Below are 20,147 nucleotides of genomic sequence, written 5' to 3'. Positions count from 1 at the left end.
TTCAAGAAATGTTCCCTATTAAAACTCTAAGCTAGCTCTTACTTTATCTTTTTATTCAGCTAATAAACACCAAAGCTAAAACAGGGTCTCAGAGTTGAAAGCACAATACAGAAAGGAGAAGAGAAACAAGTCTTAATTTGAGTAGGACATAAGGGGATCTTGGGACTTCTAAATCTGATAGAAAGTAAAAGGAAGACCACAGAAGCCAGAAAACTGTGTGGGGGGGGTGGGGGGAGAACTTCCTTTCTTAAACCATGAAATAAGACACAGATTAACAATTTTAACTAAATGATACTTAAGTTTTCCCCAACTTTTCAAATCTACCACATACTAGCTGAGTGACATCGGGCAAATTATTTAACCCAAGCCTTAAAAAAGCAGGGAGTTAGAGAGGATGAAGAGAGGAAACAAATTTTTCATGCTATTTTAATGTAATTTTAATGCTTCACAGAGCTTTCTGGGATACAAGGCCTAGCTCACAATAGATGCTCATCAAATGTGAGTTCCCATCCTTTTCCCTTCTCAAGAGAAATATTTTTTAAAAGGCCTGAATCCTTCAGTAGATCCAAAAATTATTCCAAGAAACTAAGTGGTCCAGGGTCCCTATTTCAATCGCACAAAATTAAAAGTGTTGCTGAGCCAAAATCAGGATGGCAATGACAGGGGAAGAAAGTTTTTTCTTCATACTTGTGGTAATTTCCAAACGTTTCTGTAATAAACATGTTTTACTTTTATAGTTAGAAACAACTATTTGGAAAAAGAAAATAAAATGTTTTAAGAAGAGTTTCATCATTCTCATGCTAGAAATATATATATATATATATATTTTTTTTTTTTTTTTTTTTTTGAGACAGAATCTTGCTCTATCACCCAGGCTGGAGTGCAGTGGCACGATCTCGGCTCACTGCAACCTCCGCCTCCTGGGTTCAAGCAATTCTCCTGCCTCAGCCTCCTGAGTAGCTGGGATTACAGGCACCTGCCACCGTGCCCAGCTAATTTTTGTATTTTTAGTAGAGATGGGGTTTCACCATGTTGGCCAGGCTGGTCTCGAACTCCTGACCTCGTGATCCGCCCACCTCAGCCTCCCAAAGTGCTGGGATTACAGGCGTGAGCCACCGCGCCCAGCCTAAAAATATTTTTAACAAATGTTCTGTCCGATAGCTTGTACTATCCTAGGCTTACCCAGCCCTAACTGTGTAAAATAAGATTTCATAATCATCCCTAGGGAGAGGATAACAGAGTCATCTTCTTAACTAAAGCCAAACTGACCAGAACTCTATTCGTTGTTCACAAAGACTGTGAATATCTTCTTAAAGGGCAGAATCAAGCAAAGTGAACTATGATACAAAAGCTCCCTACAATAAGGCCAAGACCCAAGACAAACTCCTTTCCTCCCTCTTCTCCCAATTCAGTCAGAAAATGAAGGCCTGTGTTCACAGCATATGTAAGACTGAGAGGCAGTAATACAGTTTAACAGAAAAAAAAAACTTTTAAGAGACTTATCAATAAATGGCACCAGAACAAGCAAATATCCACATGCAAAAAATGAACTTACACCCTAGCTTACACCATACACAAAAATAAACCCAAATAGGGATCACAGATACAAACATACAAAATAAACTATAAAACATCTAGAAGAAAACATAAGAGAAAATCTTTGTGATCTTGGCTAAGGCAAAGATCCCTTAGACATATGACAACAAATGTATGATCTATAAAAGAAAACATGATACACTAGATTTCATCAAAATTAAAAACTTTTCCTCTTCAAAAGACACCATCAAGAAAATTAAAAGATAAGACACGTCACAGACTAGGAAAAAATATTTGCAAATTATATAAACTAATAAAGGGCCTATATGCAGGATATATAAAGAACTCTTATAACTCAATACAAAAACAGTAAATTTTTTTAACAGGCAAAAGGTTTGAACAGACACTTGACCAAAGAAAATAAACAAATGGCAAATATGAACAGTAAAAAAAAAAGCTTAACATTATTGGTCATTATCAATACACACCCACCAGAACGGCCATTAAAAAAAAGATTAAAAATACCAAGTATTGGCAAAATGTGTGGAAAACTGAAGCCCTCATATATTGCTGGAGGAACTATAAAATGTATAGCCACTTTGGAAAAGTGTTACCCAGCAATTCCACTCCTAGGTTTCTACACATGTGAAAACATAATCACACAAAAGACCTCAAGTGAACAGAAATGTGTAAAGCTTAGAATGACAGCAATGACACCAGTTTGTTTTGTTTTGTTTTTCTGGAGTTTCTCTTGCTTTCAAACTGTGGGCTCTTATAACTGCTATATCAGTCCCTACAGTGAAATCTACTTGCATTATTTAAGCCACTGCAGATTTTTTTTTTTAAATTTCCACCACACTAAGCCATTCCCAAAATTAATCCTTGGCTTCTAAATGGTCATCATTACCTTGGTAGAGGCGAGAAAAAAGAGGCAAAAGTAAACTTCTTCAAACTGCATATATGACAAGAGTAACTAGTAACTGGATGGCTCTGAGAAAGCAGCTTTGATAGCAAAAAGGAAAGTGTGTAAGAGAACTTGATGCAATGCCCTGTTGACAGCTTTGTCACTGTTTAGATACTCCCCTCCCTTTTAGGTACCTGAATGACCTCAGGTGAAAACTGATTTTGAAAAGAGTCACCTAGGCAAATCCTAGACAGAACATTTTTTACTGATTAATATAGAAAGAAGAAAGCTCCTTTATCTATTTGACAAGCTCTTTTTTATCTGCCTGTTTAAGATTTTGCATCAGCTTTTCAGTATCAAAGTCAAGATCCTCCCAGATAAAATCCATGAATTTACAACACAGTAAGTTACAATAACAGCAGCATTTCAGAACACATGAATAAATTCCAGGAAAAGGGAAATTTAAATTAAGAAAAAGTTTTCATCTATAAAACAGAAATATGCCTGATAGAAACAGAGCTATAAAGTTGTGTCAACAAGTCTATAACAAGTAAGCTAGCTGAGGACCTGCTAGTCATGGTCAAAAGAAAAGGCAAAGGGAGGAGATGACCATTGTGTGTGCTTAGAGGAAGGGAAGGGCAGAGACATTCTGACTGGTTCTTCTAGATGAACAAACTGGTTCAGCTAAAGTAATTGCTAAATATATAAAGGGTGGGCACAGAACACTGCCAACACTGAAAGCTTTGTTAGGTGTTCTTTTTCCTTTACAGTAATTTCCAAATGCTTCCTTAACTTTTCAGTGACAACCTGGTTTATTTTTTATTATTTTTTATTTTTTTTTATTTTTTTTTGAGACGGAGTCTCGCTCTGTCACCCAGGCTGGAGTGCAGTGGCACAATTTCGGGTCACCGTGACCTCCACCTCCCGGGTTCAAGTGATTCTCCTGCCTCAGCCTCCCGAGTAGCTGGAATTACAGGCACGCACCACCATGCCCAACTAATTTTTATATTTTTAGTAGAGAGGGTTTTCACCATGTTGGTCAGGCTGATCTCGGTGATCCACCCGCTTCAACCTCCCAAAGTGCTGTGATTACAGGCGTGAGCCACCACATCTGGCTGACAACCTGGTTTTAATGAAACCATACTAATCTTACACAAACATCCATGTGTTTAGGAAGCTTAGCTAATACCAAGAAGGGATGATCAGGAAGTCCCCAGAACTGGGTTTAAACCAAAAACAAAGGCTAAGGAGTTTGTGGACTGACTAGGCATTCACAGCATTTCTAAGTATCATTGAATGTGGGGTGGTATCATCTTCCACCTAGAAATCGAAGAAAAAGTGTAGGAAAGCGAAAATGCCCACTACCGACAAAGACATGGAGAAACAAGTGCTCCCATTCTTAGATGATGGGAATGAAATAAGAAGTGGTCACAAGCATTTTGGATAAAATTTAACACATTTCTATATGAAGATACTTGAAAACGTTCAAACTTTAATCCAGTAATTTTACTTTATCATAAGGAAATAATGTTGGAATTGAGAGGAAAAGTTGTTTTGGAGGGGGGACGTTGCTGTCTAACAACAGAGAACCGGTTAAATGGGATAGCTCCAAAGAACAAAATTATGCTATCCCTTAAAATAGAACTCCAAAAAAAAAAAAAAAAAACTGTACAGAAGGGGAACACAGTGTTAAACGGGGAAAAAAAGGAGAAAATAATGGTATATGATTTAATATTTTAAAAACTATTTTTAAAACCATGTAAGAAAGAGAAAAAAGCAAGAAGAAAACTAAAATGTTAAGTATCTCAAGATAATGGGGTATATATTTTTTTCTCTTTCTATATTTTCCAAATTGTAACCATCACCTATATACTTGGGAGGTGGCAGAGAAAGGAGATAGCAGACAATCCCACCACCACCACCTTTCAAAAATATGACAGCAAACTCCCTATCAACCAAAGTAAACAAAGTAGTTAGAAATCTGCTAAGAGCCTCCCCCAGTGTTTTCTGCCCTTTTGTAGTAATATGACTCACAAAGTGATGGAAATTAGACCATAGCAACACCGCCAGGATCATGGATCATTTTTTTCACCTTGTATTATATTAGCTTCATAAAAGTCAATTCTGCGAACTGAATGAAAATTGAGTGGTATAATGAGGCCTTATATCCACTTAGGTCTTTTTCAGATAATAAAGTAAAGTTTTCCCTGGTTTATATACTGAATTCTAACATTCTCCGTGTAAACTTTAAAACTTTCCCAGAATAGTAAAGACATCAATAGTAATCTTTATCACCAGTAAGCTACTACTGAATGATGCCCTAAGAGGGAATTCAGTAGAATTCTCCCGTATTTTACAAACCACTTTCTGCATAAAAAATGTTTCAGCTATCCTCAAACTGAATCAACTTTTCTTTTTTAAGACTTGCAGAGGCATGAACAGAGCTCAAGGTTAGGAAAATAATGGGGTAAAAAGATAATCCAAAATAAATATGTTAGCTTTCATTTTTCCCCACATTGAAGGAAAAATACATTTTTATAGAAGATAAAGTGGGCAGGATTTTGCAGCCAAAATAAACTATAGAGTTAGGCTAAGTTAGGAATGAGGTTAGAATTGAGTTGAAATGGCTAAAACAGAAAGCTATTTTCCATTGTTCTTAGACTAAAATACGTATTCTTCTAAAAAAAAAAAAAAAGAAATGAGAACTAATCTGGTATGTAACATTCAACACTCAAAAAAGTAGAATCCCAGTGTTGGAAAGTGCCTCTCATCTAAACAGCCTCTCAATGAAATTTAGGCATCTTTTTCATACACCAAATCCCAGATCTGCACAACTATAGCAATTCTTCATTTGGATCCGTAACTGTACCACTGTTGACATTTCTTTTGCCTGAACCTCTCCAAATAAATAAAAACACGTAAGCACACAACTCTTTCAGATTATAACATAGAGTTGATCTGCTAAAGAATCTGGTAATCATTTTTTTACCATCTAATTGAGTTTCATATTGCCTACAAGCAAGAATATTGTAAAATGTAAACCACTTTAAAATGTTTTAAAATATTTCAGAATTTAGGATTTTTACATACATCTTGAAGTTACTACCTAAAAGCTGGAAAGAGTTGACTTTAGGACCACCAACACAAGTCAGCTAAACACTAAGGGGCAAGGTAACCAGCACCTCATCACCTGACCACTCCCTCCACCTCAAAGCTTTTATATCCACTCTCGATTTAATACCTCTTTGATTATCCTATTAACTCAAGATAGTAAAGCAATATTTGAAGCTTGGTATATATAAGACACTCTGCTAAGTTCTTCACATTGTCTTAATTCATCCTTATAAAATCTCTTTAAAGAATGTACTAGCACTATCCTTGTTTTACACATGAGAAAACTGAGGTGTGGGGAGCATAAGTAATTTGCCTAGAGTTACAGAGCTGGAAGAGCTAAGGTATAAGAGTTCAGCTCCCAGCCTCAAGTTCATAATCACTGTATTGGGATAAACAAAGGGATATTTTAGATTTTCCTGATACACCTTGTTCCTCAATTTATAGCAAATCAGGCTTCTAAACAATGTTATAATGTTGCTTGCCCTAGAGTGAGCATGAGCCTCTACACCATCACTGTGAATGTCTGAGAAGTAATACATTTATGGTTATTCCGTTCTCTGGAATCACAATGCAGCAGCAATTATTTTTAAAATGCTAACTGATTATTCACTAACTATGACCTTTATCTCTCAGTATCACCAGAAGAACCAATAGCTGCTTACCAACTTGATAAGGAAAAGAGAAAAGTGATGATGATGATCTGGCCTGGTCCTGGGGCAACAGATAAAAGCTAAAAACACAGGTTCTAAAAGCATGTGTGGATCTGAATGTGGGATCTTTTCATTTGTTAGCTCTTTGACCTAGTGCAAGTATTTAAACCCTCAAAGCCTTGCTTTTTCACCTGCAAAATGTGGATAACAACAGCACTACTCACACAGGTATTATAAATATTAGGCCAATGTACATAAGGCCAGCAAGCATGACGCCCCGTATATGGTAGGTATTCAAATGCTAGTTGTTATACATAATGATTAGGATAACAATGAAGAAGGCCAAAGAGTAACTGTCTGACATGTTAAAACAGAACAAAAGGCAGAAACGTTACCAAGACCCACAGTATCACTCCAACCACAAGAGGAGAAATGACTAGAACTTCAAGACAGCTTAGCTGTACAGGTGGTTCAGTGAAGTACAACATATAGCCTTTAAGAAACAAACCCACTGTCAGCCACTAGCATTCCAATCACTCACATCCCCCTGATGGGAAAGATTAAGTCACATAATCTCTCTCTACAATTGAAGAGAAAGTGTCAGCTTATTTCTATTCAGCTAACAGCATTTACAACTTCAACTAATTTCTAACTGCTTAGGAGAGACAAATTAACTAACTAAATTTTTACTACTATAAGGCGCATAATAACTTGAAAGTAGGAGCCAGTAAAACACTGCCAAGAAGAGGTTGTATTCAACCTGCTACAACGATTAAGACATGTAATTAGCCCATTACAGTAAACAACAGTGTCCTTATTAAGGATAAACTTTACCCCAGTGTGCCTCCAAAATGCAGATTTAAATTGCAGGTCCATATTAATGAGACTTTACAGAATATGACGAGGCATTCTATTAAATACAAAAGTTTAGTCCAAAAGATATGCAAATAAATGAAGCCTACTTTACTAGATTCTACAATTAATTCCAAGACAGACTGAATTTACTTCCACATTGGACATTCTGCCTAAATCCATTACAGATCTCGTTCACAGATCTACTAACTCAACATGGTGAATGAGCCAACAGGCACCCAAGTTCCATTATTCCCACTTCAGAGTAAAGTGCAGGGGAAAATGCAAGGGAATATTCAAAAGATAAAAACAAACATGCTTTGGAGAACTAAAGAAATAAAAGATTATCCTTGATAGCATAAATCCCAGTGCATATCAGCATCACAGATTCCTGTGCCACCCTAGACCTACTGAATTAAAATCTCTCCAGGATATTCTCATCCAGAGCCAGGACTGAGAATAGCCTCCCTGTTATAACTATGCAGATTTGTGCTCTCTTCCCTACTCTGAACAGCCAATGGTTTGGTTTTTGGTTGGCTGGTTGGTTGGCTGGTTGATCGATCTATGGCCTTGTGGCACTTATCATACTCACCAATTATGTGCACACTTTAACTCCCAAACCGAATCCTAAATTTCCTGAAGGCCAGAGGGAGGTTACTATTTTCTTAGGCACCTAGGACCAAATCATTTCAACAAAGAGTACTATAGTAGATATTCAACTAATACAGAAAATTAGTCCAATCAAGACAGAATTTTAAGAAATAGTTTAGGGAATTACTTCCCTTGCTGCACAGAGGTAGTCAGGCCTCTGACTCTTCCCTACCCTGAAAAACACCTCCCAGATGGCCCATTAGTCTTGCACGAGAGAAATGAAAGGAGATTATCTGGGAAAACTGCCAGAAGTAATACATGATTCCAAATTAGGAACTCAAGATAATTAAGAACTCAAGAAAATATGCTAGGGAAAACAGATAGGGGGCCCAAGAGGTGTAAAAGTAAATAATTAGGTAGAAAAATGGTAGGACTTAGGCCATTCTAAGTAAGAGAGTAATATCATTTGTCTTTTGTGGTCATAAAAGTCAAACAAGATCTTTTCAGTCAAGATTCTGAATTCAAATTCCAGCTTCACTAGCTATGTAACATTACTTTATGCATGTACCACAGTTTCTTCATCTGTAAGTGGGGTAAGAACACCACTATAAGGTAAGGAAAAACAAAATCTACATTGTAAAGCACTTGTTCATTGTCTGGCACATCCTAAGTGTTCAATAAAGATTAGTTCCCTTCCTCTCCAGGTGGAAACTCAGAAGGTATGATAATGAAAATAATGATTATCTGGTAGAAAAGTATTGGACGGTCATTCTAATACCATTTTTAACTGTGTGCTTTCTCAGGGGTGTTTTTGTTTTTCCGGTAGACAACCCATAGTACTACCGACAGCTACCATCTCTGATATGCAAGATCACCAGAAAGCCAAAAGTGAGTGCAAGGCCAAGAAATTTTGTATGTCCTTGTTAGAAACAAGACATCAGTAGCATGGGTACAAACCCACAAATGTTCATTTAAACCCCCCAGCCACTTTGAAAAACAAGGAGAAAACGCATTCTGAGGCTTGGGGCCAAACTTTACAAGAAGTCTGGGAAACAGCTTCCAGCCTTCACAGCTTTAAGTAAGGGTAAAGTCAGGCGAGGTGGCTCACGCCTGTAATCCCAGCACTTTGGGAGGCCGAGGCAGGCAGATCACCTAAGGTGGACGGTTTGAGACCAGCCTGACCAACATGGAGAAACCCCGTCTCTATTAAAAATACAAAATTAGCCAGGTGTGGTGGCGCATGCCTGTAATCCCAGCTGCTCAGGAGGCTGAGGCAGGAGAATCACTTGAACCCAGGAGGCGGAGGTTGCGGTGAGCCAAGATCACACCATTGCACTCCAGCCTGGGCAACAAGAGCAAAACTCTGTCTCAATCAATCAATCAATAAAGGTACCATGGCCTGATCATGCCTAGGAAAGTAAAGGTGTCACTGTGATCTTTATACAGAAGGAAAAGCAAGAGAATTACATTAAGAAAAACAGGCAAAAAACCAGACTTGTTCATGTGGCCAGGAAGAACACTTGAAGTCAGATATAGTGAGCACCTGGAGAACCTGGTGGGGGATTCTGGTTTTAAATAGTTCTCAGGAGTGTAAGTTGGATAGTAAGCTCCAGTTCGTCAATGTTCCTCTGAAAACTGGCGATCCAGGACTAAACACATTTGATACTTCAAATATTCTGCTGTTGTTGCCTTCTCTAACAGGTCACCTCTTTCTCCTTGTTTTGACATACTTTTATTATTGTAATTCAAGATCAACTTAGCAACTCTGACAGCCATGTCACTTATGACTAACATAAGCTTATTATGGTCAACTAAATGCTCCACTTAAACCAAGACTTCCTTCATCTATATTTCCATAACTGGTTTTCTAGACCCAAATGCAGGTCCTTAGAATTAATTCTATAATTGGCCTTATCAGAGTTGCCTCTTTGGCCCTCAAATTCCTCATCAATAAAATGAACAAATTTGACAAGATAATTTCAATGGTTTCTTCCAGTTTTAAAACTACAGTCTAGCATTTACCAAACATACATGGTTAACATTTTACTTTTAAAGCGTGTGTGTGCGCACACACACACACAACTACAAACTTGCCTAGAGGAGTCGATAGACTTGCATACCACTCATACTCCCATCATAAAAGTGCTCCATCAAGCATTTAGGATAACACAGGCCTCTCAAAACATCGTGTACTAGGAGAAGGAAGGAGAAAAAAAAATCTCAAAATTTCTAGTAACTAGTGTTGTTTATTCCCATGAAAGCAGAATACAGACAGAAGACCTGGACAAATTAAGAACAAGGTTTCAATTCTTATAAACCAGAAAACAATACTAAGGAGGTTGTGCGGAAACCGTACTTCAGACACGTACAACTTAAAATCTCTAGTCAACACAACTATATACCAATGATGGCTACAAGAATTACACAGAAATAATTCTTTAGAGATGTTTATGAAAGAAAGGATATCATCAGAAAATACATTGCACTGCACTGTCTTTTAAAAAACACTGCAGACAGAGATAGGGTAGTGGCTAGAATCTCTCTCTACTTAGGATCTTAAATGACAAAGTAACTGAGTAGAAACTGTGCTAGACAAATAAACCTCAACAACTATCACATACCATCTTCCAACAAGTTTTTCCTGAATGACACTGAGAACTAAGAATATTTTCTCTCATTTACATTTTTATGATCATTTGCTTTTCTTTATAAGACTACATGTGAAAATACACTTTAAATATGCGCAATTGTGTCAGTTATAACCAAAAAAAACACAAAAAACAAAAATTTATCCACAGCCTGTGTTACCTCAATATTCAGGTGAATTTGCATACACACAAACTCATTCTCTTAGATTTCTACCTATTTTTGTTTTAGATTATCCTAGACAGTAATCACAGAGCCCACTAAACAGTAAAGGCTCACTGGCACACAATGGGAGATGACTGAGTTCTTGCCCCAGTGGCTGAACACTGCTTGTCAACTTTCCTAATTAGCACTTGGCTTATTAATTCAAGGTCTTGTAATACAGTGACACCTTACATTTAGGCTAAGTGAGGGACCCATTAGTATTAATGACTAAACCAATATAAAATATTTTAAAGAAGATTTCCATAACATGAATCCTGATTAAGAGCCAAAACTGGATATTATAGAATGAACCGAGGATTATCCTATGCAAAGTTCGTCTGGATGAATTAGTCCTTCACCAATACTGCCATTGCTCAAGTATTTTTGGAGCTTCTTTTTCACAAGAATCTTCAAAAATAGCATTAGAAAGGTATTACTTTATAGATGTCTCTTATTTTCTCTCTTCACATAAAACAAATACTTCGCAATCTGATAATGAGTCTTTTTTTTTAAACCAATCTTGTTTCTGAGTATCTTTTGGGCTATTTTTAAAAACCAAAAACCTCATCTGCTCAAGAAAACTTATCTACCCCACCAATTAATAACAGTACTTTCAAAAGTCTTACCCTAATTCCCACCGTAATGGAAAGAGGATAATTAAGTCCTATCTGAGGTAAGCTTTTTTTTTTTTTTTTTTTGAGACAGAGTCTCACTCTGTCGCCCAGGCTGGAGTGCAGTGGCACAATCTCAACTCACTGCAACCTCCACCTTCTGGGTTCAAGTGATTCTCCTGCCTCAGCCTCCCAAGTAGATGGGATTACAGGCGTGTGCCACCACACCAGCTGATTTTTTATATTTTTGGTAGAGAAGCGGTTTCACCATGTTGGCCAGGCTAGTCTTGAACTCCTGATCTCAAGTGATCTGCCCACTTCGGCCTCCCAAAGTGCTGGGATTACAGGTGTTGAGCCACCAGGACTGGCCTCTAGTGTAAGTTCTTAGAGGAATCCTAAAATGAAAAATTAGTTTGACATTCCCAAAACTGTTTTCCAAGAACCAAAAGGTTTTATCTTATATAAACACACCTAGAAAACTGTAATTTATAACCAGGCTTTTTATACATAACAAAAAGGTAATCTCAATAAAAATAATAAACCTGAATATAGGCAAATCTCATTTTAATGCATTTCACTTTATTACACTTCGAAGATATAGATTTTTAACAAATTGAAGGTTTGTGGCAACCCTACATCAAGCAAGTCTATCAGCACCATTTTTCCAAAACACATGTGGCTCACTTCATGCCTCTGTGTCACATTTTGGTAATGCTCACAATATTTCAAACATCTTCATTATTATATCTGTTATGGTAATCTGTGATCATTGATCTTTTATGTTTTTTATGTTACTATTGTAATTGTTTTAGGGCACCACCAACTGTGCCCACAGAAGACAGCAAACTAAATAAATGTTGTGTATGCTCTAACTGCTCCACCAACTTGCTGCTTCCCCATCTCTCTCCCTCTTCTTGAGTCTCCCTATTCCCTAAGACATAGTAATATTGAAATGAGACCAGTGAATAACCCCACGATGGCTTCTAAGTGTTCAAGTGAAAGGAAGAATCACACATCTCTCACTTTAACTCAAAAGCTAGAAATAATTAAGCTTAGCAAGGAAGGCATGTCAAAAGCTGAGACAGGCAGAAAGCTAGGCCTCTTGCAACAAACAGCCAAGTTGTGAATGCAAAGGAAAAGTTCTTGCAGGAAATTAAAAGTGTTATTCCAGTGAGCACATAAATAATAAGAAAGCACAATAGCCTTATTACTATTAACAAATTAACAATATGAAAGCTTGAGTGATCTGGATAGAAGATCAAGCCAGCCACAACATTCCCTTAAACCAAAGGCCAATCCGGAGCAAGGCCCTAAATAATCTCTTCAGTTCTATGAAGGCGAACAGGTGAAGAAGCTGCAGAAGAAAAGCTAGCAAGCTAGCAGAGCCTGGTTCATGAGGTTTAAGGACAAGAAGCTATCTCCAAAACATAAAAGTGCACTACCAAACAGCAAGTGCTGACATAGAAGCTGCAGCAAGTTATCCAGATAATCTAGACAAATGATGAAAGTAGCTACACTAAACAAAAGATTTTCAATGTAGACAAAACAGCCTTATACTGGAAGAAGACACCATCTAGGATTTCCACAGCTAGAGAGGGAAAGTCAATGCCTGGCTTCAAAACCTCAAAGGACAAGCTGACTCTCTTGTTAGAGCTAATGCAGCTGATGACTTTAAGTTGAAGCCAATGCTCATTTACCATTCAAAAAATTCTAGAGCCCATAAGAATTATGCTAAGTCTACTCTGTGTTTCCATAACTAGAACAAAGCCTGGACAGAATATCTGTTTATAGCATGGTTTAATAAATATTTTGAGGTCACTGTTGTGACCTACTGCCCAGAAAAAAAGGAATCCTGCTCACTGACAATGCACCTGGATCACCCAAGAGCTATGACAGAGATGAACAAGGAAGTTAATGTTGTTTTCATGCCTGCTAACACACTTGCTTTCTTCAGCCCACTGATCCAGAAGTAAGTTTGGCTTTCAAGTCTTATGATTTAAGAAACTAATTTCATAATCCTAGACCTGCCATTCATCCTCTGATGAATCCGGGCAAAGCCAATTGAAAACCTTCTGCAAAGGATTCACCATTCTAGATGCCATTAAGAACATTCACAATTCATGGGAGAACATCAAAATATCAACATTAACAGGAGTTTTGGAAGACGTTGATTCCAGCCCTGAAGGATGACTTGGAGGGGTTCCAGACTTCAATGGAGGAAGTCACTGGACATGTGGTGGAAACAGCAAAAGAATTAGAATTGGAAATGGAGCCTGAACATATGACTGAATTCCTGCAATCTCATGATAAAACGTGAACAGATGGCAGGTTGCTTCTTATGGAATGAACAAAGAAAGTGGTTTCTAGACATGGAATCTACTCTTGATGCAGATGCTGTGAACTGCTGAAATGACAACAAAGGATTTAGAGTATTACATAAACTTAGTTGATCAACTAGCAGCAGGGTTGGAGAGGAGTGACTCCAACTTTGAAATGAGTTTCTACCGTGGGCAAAATGCTATCCAACAGCATCACATGTTACAGAGAAATCTTTTGTCAAGGAAGAGTCAATCAATGCAGCAAACTTCACTGTTGTCTTATTTTAAGAAATTGCCTAAGCTGTTCCAATCTTCAGCAACCACCACCTGATCAGTCAGCAGCCATCCACATCAAGGCAAGACCAGCCAGCAAAAAAGATTATGACTTGTTGAAGGTTCGCATGATTGTTAGCATTTTTTAGCAATATTTTTCAATTAAGGGATGTACATTTTTAGATGCAATGCTATCACACACTAGACTACAGCATAGTATAAACAAAACTTATATGCACTGGGAAACAAAAAACATTGTGTGACTTGCTTCATTGCAATGTTCACTTTATTCCAGTAGTCTGAAACCGAACCCACAATATCTCTGAAGCATGCCTGCAGATTAATATTGTACTATATTCAAATAGGTCACTTCTATACTAGCCATGCAACTGTTCTTCACAACCAGAAAATATCATATTAATAAGTCACCTATTTTACCGCAGAACATCTGCACTGCTGAGATGGGTTTGCTGCCAAAATAAGAAATTGTACACTAACAGCAACTCCTATTCACAAGAGAGTTGGGTCGGTTTTTCTTTCCTAATTTAGAATCATATGCAGGTATGCACAGAGAAGGATGCAACACCTCATTTGGTTTGGTTTGATTAGGGTAGGGTAAACAAGGTAAGTTCTTTCTTAAACTGCTCCATTATTAAAACAAAACAAAAAACCTCTGTTCAAATTATGAGATGAGTTAAGTCCAAACTAACTAATTACATTACTTCCTTAAAGATTAGTCAAAATGGTGCATAACTTGAAAACTGAAGAGAGTACTTCCCCAATCATAAGGACAAAGTTTGCTCAGGGCTCCAAGCCTTTCCTACCTTAATTCCAAGCCTTTCCTCCCCTTTCCCCTGCTAACTCTTCCTCATCTTACAGAACATGATCATGTAACCATCATCTCCTTCATGAAACAATCCCCTAATTCTCTCAACTCACTCTAAACTGGGTCAGGTAGCCTTCCTCTCTGCTCTCTAATGCACACCTCAAATCTCTTAACAGCACCTCCATACTGTAATTGTTGGTTTCCTAGTGTGTCCTCTCCTACCAACATATAAGCTCTCTAAAGGTCCTAAATATGTACGTACCCAGGACCAGACATACTAGTTGGTACATGGTAATTATTCAAATGACTCTGGATAAATCCCTGCGAAGAGAGATCATGATAGAACCCACCATCCTCTGTACTATTCACATCAATGCTCTATTTACAGTAACAAAGACCTTTGGAATGCTGACATATACTGGAGCACCACTTAAGTGCCAGGCAGTGAGTTTTAGGTACTGGATATACGAGAGATAGAGCAGAGACCTCCCTTATGGAGCACGAATGGTGACATTATAAACCAAACTGCAAATGTTCCTTATGCAACATGGTGGAAATGCAGTTAACAATGCATACACACCGATAAACAGCACATGGGAAAATAAACTTTTAGTAGAAAATGAAAAACAATAATAAGCCTACAAAGTAGAAAGTCCCTTCTGTCGCTTTTCTTGGACCTGTGAAAGGTTGTAACTCATTAACAGAGGAGGAAGGGCCTTTGCTTCTTCCAATTATATTACGAAAATCTAGACAAGAGTGAATATTAGAGAGAAGGGCAAAGAAAAAAAAAGATACAAAGTTGAGAGTATACACAGGCGTGCGTGTACATACACACACACACACACACACACACACACACACACACACCCATCAAAACATTTGCTACTGTCCTGCAACCTCACACACACACACACACACACACACACACACCCATCAAAACATTTGCTACTGTCCTGCAACCTCACACACACACACACACACACACACACACACACACACACACACCCATCAAAACATTTGCTACTGTCCTGCAACCTCTCAAATCAAATATTGGGCTTTCATTCTGACAGTGCCAGAAATGATCAAATGTTTCCTGCCATTTATTCCACTTCCTGTGCTCTAATTCAAGCCCCTTTAATATCTTTCTCAAAAACGCCATGAGAGCCAGTGAAGACTTTCTCAACACAGCAAACAACCAGAGAGGGAGAATTATTCAGTTAGGAGGGGTAAGCGAGTAAGAGACCCACTCCAGCTGTTCCACAAGTTCAAATGTGCAGATAAGCTTCCATCTATTTTTAGTTTCTGCCTTGCTCACCCTTTAAGAATGACTAGTACACCACAACAACTCTAAAGCAACATTCTCCCTTAATTTATTCTAATTATATGTGCCTTGGACTGTTTTGACACCTGGAGATTTCACAAAATAGTTGCTTGTTTTCTCTGAGACTGTCACCATTTTCTAAAACTTGAGAAACTAGGCATGAAACAAAATCACAGCCTGCATTTCTAAGTCATCATCCACCTGTACCTTTGTTTAATAAAGTCTATATATTGGAAATAGTTCTCAGACCTCCACATAATTCAACTGTCCTAATCTATAACTAGGAATGAACCACACTCCTTAAAATGCAGAATTCCAATTTTTTTTTTTAGAGAGACACGGTCTTGCCATGTTGCCCAGTCTGGCCTCAAACTCCTGGACTTAAGCAATCCTCCTACTTCAGCCTGTTAAGTATTCTCATTTTTAATGTAGTCCTTTTAAATTTTTTCCAATAAAAAAGTAATAGCCCACATTTAAGAAAATGTTGGGGGAAATTCTCTTTCAATATTTCAGCTTCCTTTCCCTATAACTCCACCCCATTCAGGTAATTTCCCTTACATAAAATAGCTAGCTCTTGACCTCCTTCGAAAATGGTCCCCACACTTTTACCCTTAGCAAAAATTTCTGGCATTATTCTCTGGTGAAATAAAGTACTCCTCCTCCTAATCCCAATTAGGGTAAGAGTTTTAAGTACCAACTTTCAATGAGTATTTGTCTTTTCTATCTCATGGTATGGTCAACTGATTGCTTCATATTGAATAAAAAGATAATCAGAATAATACCATACCCTGCATCCATTCTTTTCTAGCAGGAAAGGTAAGAAATCAACTCCAAAGATGAATGAACAGACTGGACTAGGGAAGCCATCAATCCTATCCAAAGTCATGGGCCAGATATCCCAAGAAGCTGTTTTGCAGCTCAGCAGACAAACGAAGTGACAACAGTCTACGACTTGAAGCCATCGCTGCTCTATCAGAACACTGTTTCAAGAGTCAGATTAAAAAAAAACGAGTCAGATTCAGACACTTAAGCCTTCTAGAAATGACAGATGAATACGAAAGGTGTGCCTTCTTTCTCTCATCCTCTTCACTCTTTACAGCCTTATAGAGAATATGAGGTACACAATTTCCCTTCTCTGTGCCCTACTTATCCTTAGATATTCACACTTATCAACAGAATAGATGACATATATATGTTGATTACTACTGACAAAAGGCATATACTATCTTTCAAGCTTTTTAAAAAAAAGCTGTCATTATTTTGAAATGAGACACAAATGCTGGTTAACCATCTCTCTACATTCCCTCTCCACCCCCCAACAAAAAAAACTCACTAAACTTGGAAAATTTTTTACTCTCCCTCCTCAACCCAAAAACTAGAATACCAAGACTCTTTTACTCTTAAATGATTAGGCAACTATATTTTCATCTATCTTGCAACTAAGCAATCCTATCCATAATAATATCCAGGTCAATAGTGACATACAATTGTTTTCCAGAATGATACACAAATGTATCAGGGGCCATGTTACTTGTATGACTAAGCTCAGTCCAAAATGCAGATCAAGTTCATCAGCATGATCAGTGAGTCTTTACCAGGAATAGAAATGGGGCAACATAATGGCAACTCACAGAGTATCAAAAGGACAGCATTTTATAAAGTGGCCCTGAGGCTGCCATAATTAAATCTCTCAGAACCACGCATTCTTTTAATGCATACAAAGAAGTGTGCAAAGTACTTGCAAAGAAATTTGAAAATTTTACAAATCCTATGATGATATGAGACAAAGATTATACTTAAAGCAAACAGTGTCCACTGTGGAATGTCCAAAAATATACAAAGACTCTTCCTATCACCACCAAATTTTTCTGGAAATAGTGGTTCTAATTAATGGTTCTGGAAATAATGGTTCTAATTAAACCCTTAAGGGTGGCATCCTTGAGCACAGAATCCATTTCTTTTTTTAATACCTGAACATCTAAACAATGCCCAGCACACAGCAGGTACTATAAGCAGACTGCTGAATTTAATTATCTATACTTAAACCCATGTACAATATTTCAACTGTCTCCTTTTTGTGGTTAAAGTGGTCTTAGCCACTTGTGGTCTTTATTATTAATGACAACTATGTGATTGCATTCCTTATCTCTAGACTAAATGCAATTATTTGCCTTTTAAATACTACTTAAATATTTTATTTTAACCTACATCATCTCCTGTTCAGAGAAGTAAAATTTTTAAATATGGGAAAGACAACCAAATATTTGCATTATGACAAGGCTACTTTATCACTTTTTGTCATGACTGATTTTATTGAACTAGTGGCTATAATTATATGCTACAAGTTAAATAATTCAACAACATGCAAAACCGAAGTCTTGGTTTCTTTACTGCTTATAGTACTGGCCACTGCACAGGCATCAGGGCTACACTATATAGAGCCACTAGCCACATCTCAATTTGGGTTAGCCACATTTCAACTTGAAGAAATGTGGCCAACCTGAACTGAGATGTGCTATACATCTAAGATACACACACTGACTTTGAAAATGGTACAAAAGGCCAGGCATGGTGGCTCACACCTATAATCCCAGCACTTTGGGAGGCCAAGATGGGAAGATCGTCTGGAGCCCAGGAGTTAGAGACCTGCCTGGGCAACAAAGTGAGATCCTGTCTCTACAAAACAAAATATAAAATAATTAGACAGGTATGGTGGTGCACGCCTCTAGTCCCAGCTACTCAGGAGGCTGACGCAGGAGGGTCCCTTGAGCCCAGGAGATTGAGACTGCAGTGACCTATGATCCTGCCACTGCACTCCAGCCTGGGCAACAGGGACAGACTCTATCTCAGAATAATAATAATAATAATAATAATAAATAATGAAGATGGTACAAAAAGAGAATGTAAAAATGTAAAATATCTCAATTTTATAATTACATGTTAAAATGAACTTTTATATATTGAATTAAAATGTTAAAATAAACTTCTCCTTTAATGTAGCAACTAGGAAATTTTAAATTACCTAGTGGCTGATATTATACTTCTACTGGACAGTACTGGACTGGAGCCAGACAAATCTAGGTTCAATTACCAGTACTAATAACTTCCTTGGTTTTGTGCTGCCTGATCAGCTGCTTAATACATGAGCTTCATTTCTCCATCTGTAAAACTAGAATAATGTCACCTTCTTCACTGGCTCCTGGTGAGGATAAATGAGCACTTAGAACATAATGGTTGGAATACAGCAGAAAATGGCAAAATGACAGTCATGTTTAATCGGCAAAAGAAAGATTACAAACTTTGCTCTCAAATAAGTATCTCACAAAGTTTATCAATGGGCTAACAACAGATTGTTCTTTTAACAATTCATGACTTGTTATTATATTGCAACATTTCCATTCCTAATACCCATTAATCATACTGATTAACTTGACTCTACAACCTTGACCAATACTACATTCCAGTAATTTCTGGTTAATTTTTACATAAACGAATATTTTCTAACTGAAATGCCCATTGCTCATAGGCTATTTCGATTCTACCAAAAAGGACCAATGAATATCAGAAAGATTCCTTTGGTCATACATACCAATTTTAAATTAAGACAAAGAAAAAGCAGTGAAGTCACCCATCCCTGAAAATGTGGTTTCTAAAATCTCAAAGTCTAAAAACTACTGGAAGCTCATCTGGCACATATTAAAGGAAGCTGGCTCCTGCCTAGGATAAACTATTAATATTTCTAATATCAATCCAAAACTTAATATCAAACAATCAGAAAACAATAAAAGGCAAAGAAAAAAGTTACCTTTTGTTCCTATGCTAGCAAGCTTTTAAGGGAAACTTAATGCAAAGAATCAGCTGTTCAAGTTAAGCATTAATTTTCTTTTGGAAAGGAATGAAACAAAGACAAACTAGTGAATAAAAATCCCGTATTTCATTTTGAAGCATAACACATTTATATTACTCTAATATATCAAACTCCACCAAGTAACAAATGTCAATCCTATAAATAATCATTTGTGGACAGCCGAGCTTACACATTACAGAATAATTTTAAGAACCCCAAATGTGTAAGAACCCCCAAAATTTGCTACCTTTTAATGGGCAGGGAAAAGGAGAAATGAACCATGATAGGGAAACTATGGCCTTGCTGAAGAGGGGAATGGAGTGAACATACTGGTTTTCAAATGGGCCAGTTTTCAGCAGAATGACCTTAACACTATCTCTGACATTCAAACACACACCAAAATTCCATAATCATAATAGATGTGATTCAATATTTAACATACCCTGCAAGTTAA

General features: G+C 37.4%; 1 protein-coding gene and 1 pseudogene across 8 annotated transcripts in view; both read right to left on the bottom strand.

Annotated features, from left to right (window-relative positions):
- The window catches only part of AKAP13 (A-kinase anchoring protein 13), a 355,010-nt gene that overhangs the window by 298,850 nt on the left and 36,013 nt on the right, over positions 1-20,147 (bottom strand). The window lies entirely within an intron of this gene.
- The window catches only part of LOC129050185 (fatty acid-binding protein 5-like), a 46,262-nt pseudogene continuing 27,009 nt past the window's right edge, over positions 895-20,147 (bottom strand).

Source organism: Pongo abelii, chromosome 16, assembly GCF_028885655.2.
Source record: "Pongo abelii isolate AG06213 chromosome 16, NHGRI_mPonAbe1-v2.0_pri, whole genome shotgun sequence".
In the NCBI taxonomy this organism is placed as follows: Eukaryota; Metazoa; Chordata; class Mammalia; order Primates; family Hominidae; genus Pongo; species Pongo abelii.
Note: the sequence above shows the minus strand (reverse complement) of the source record. Positions and strands in the feature narration are given on the sequence as shown.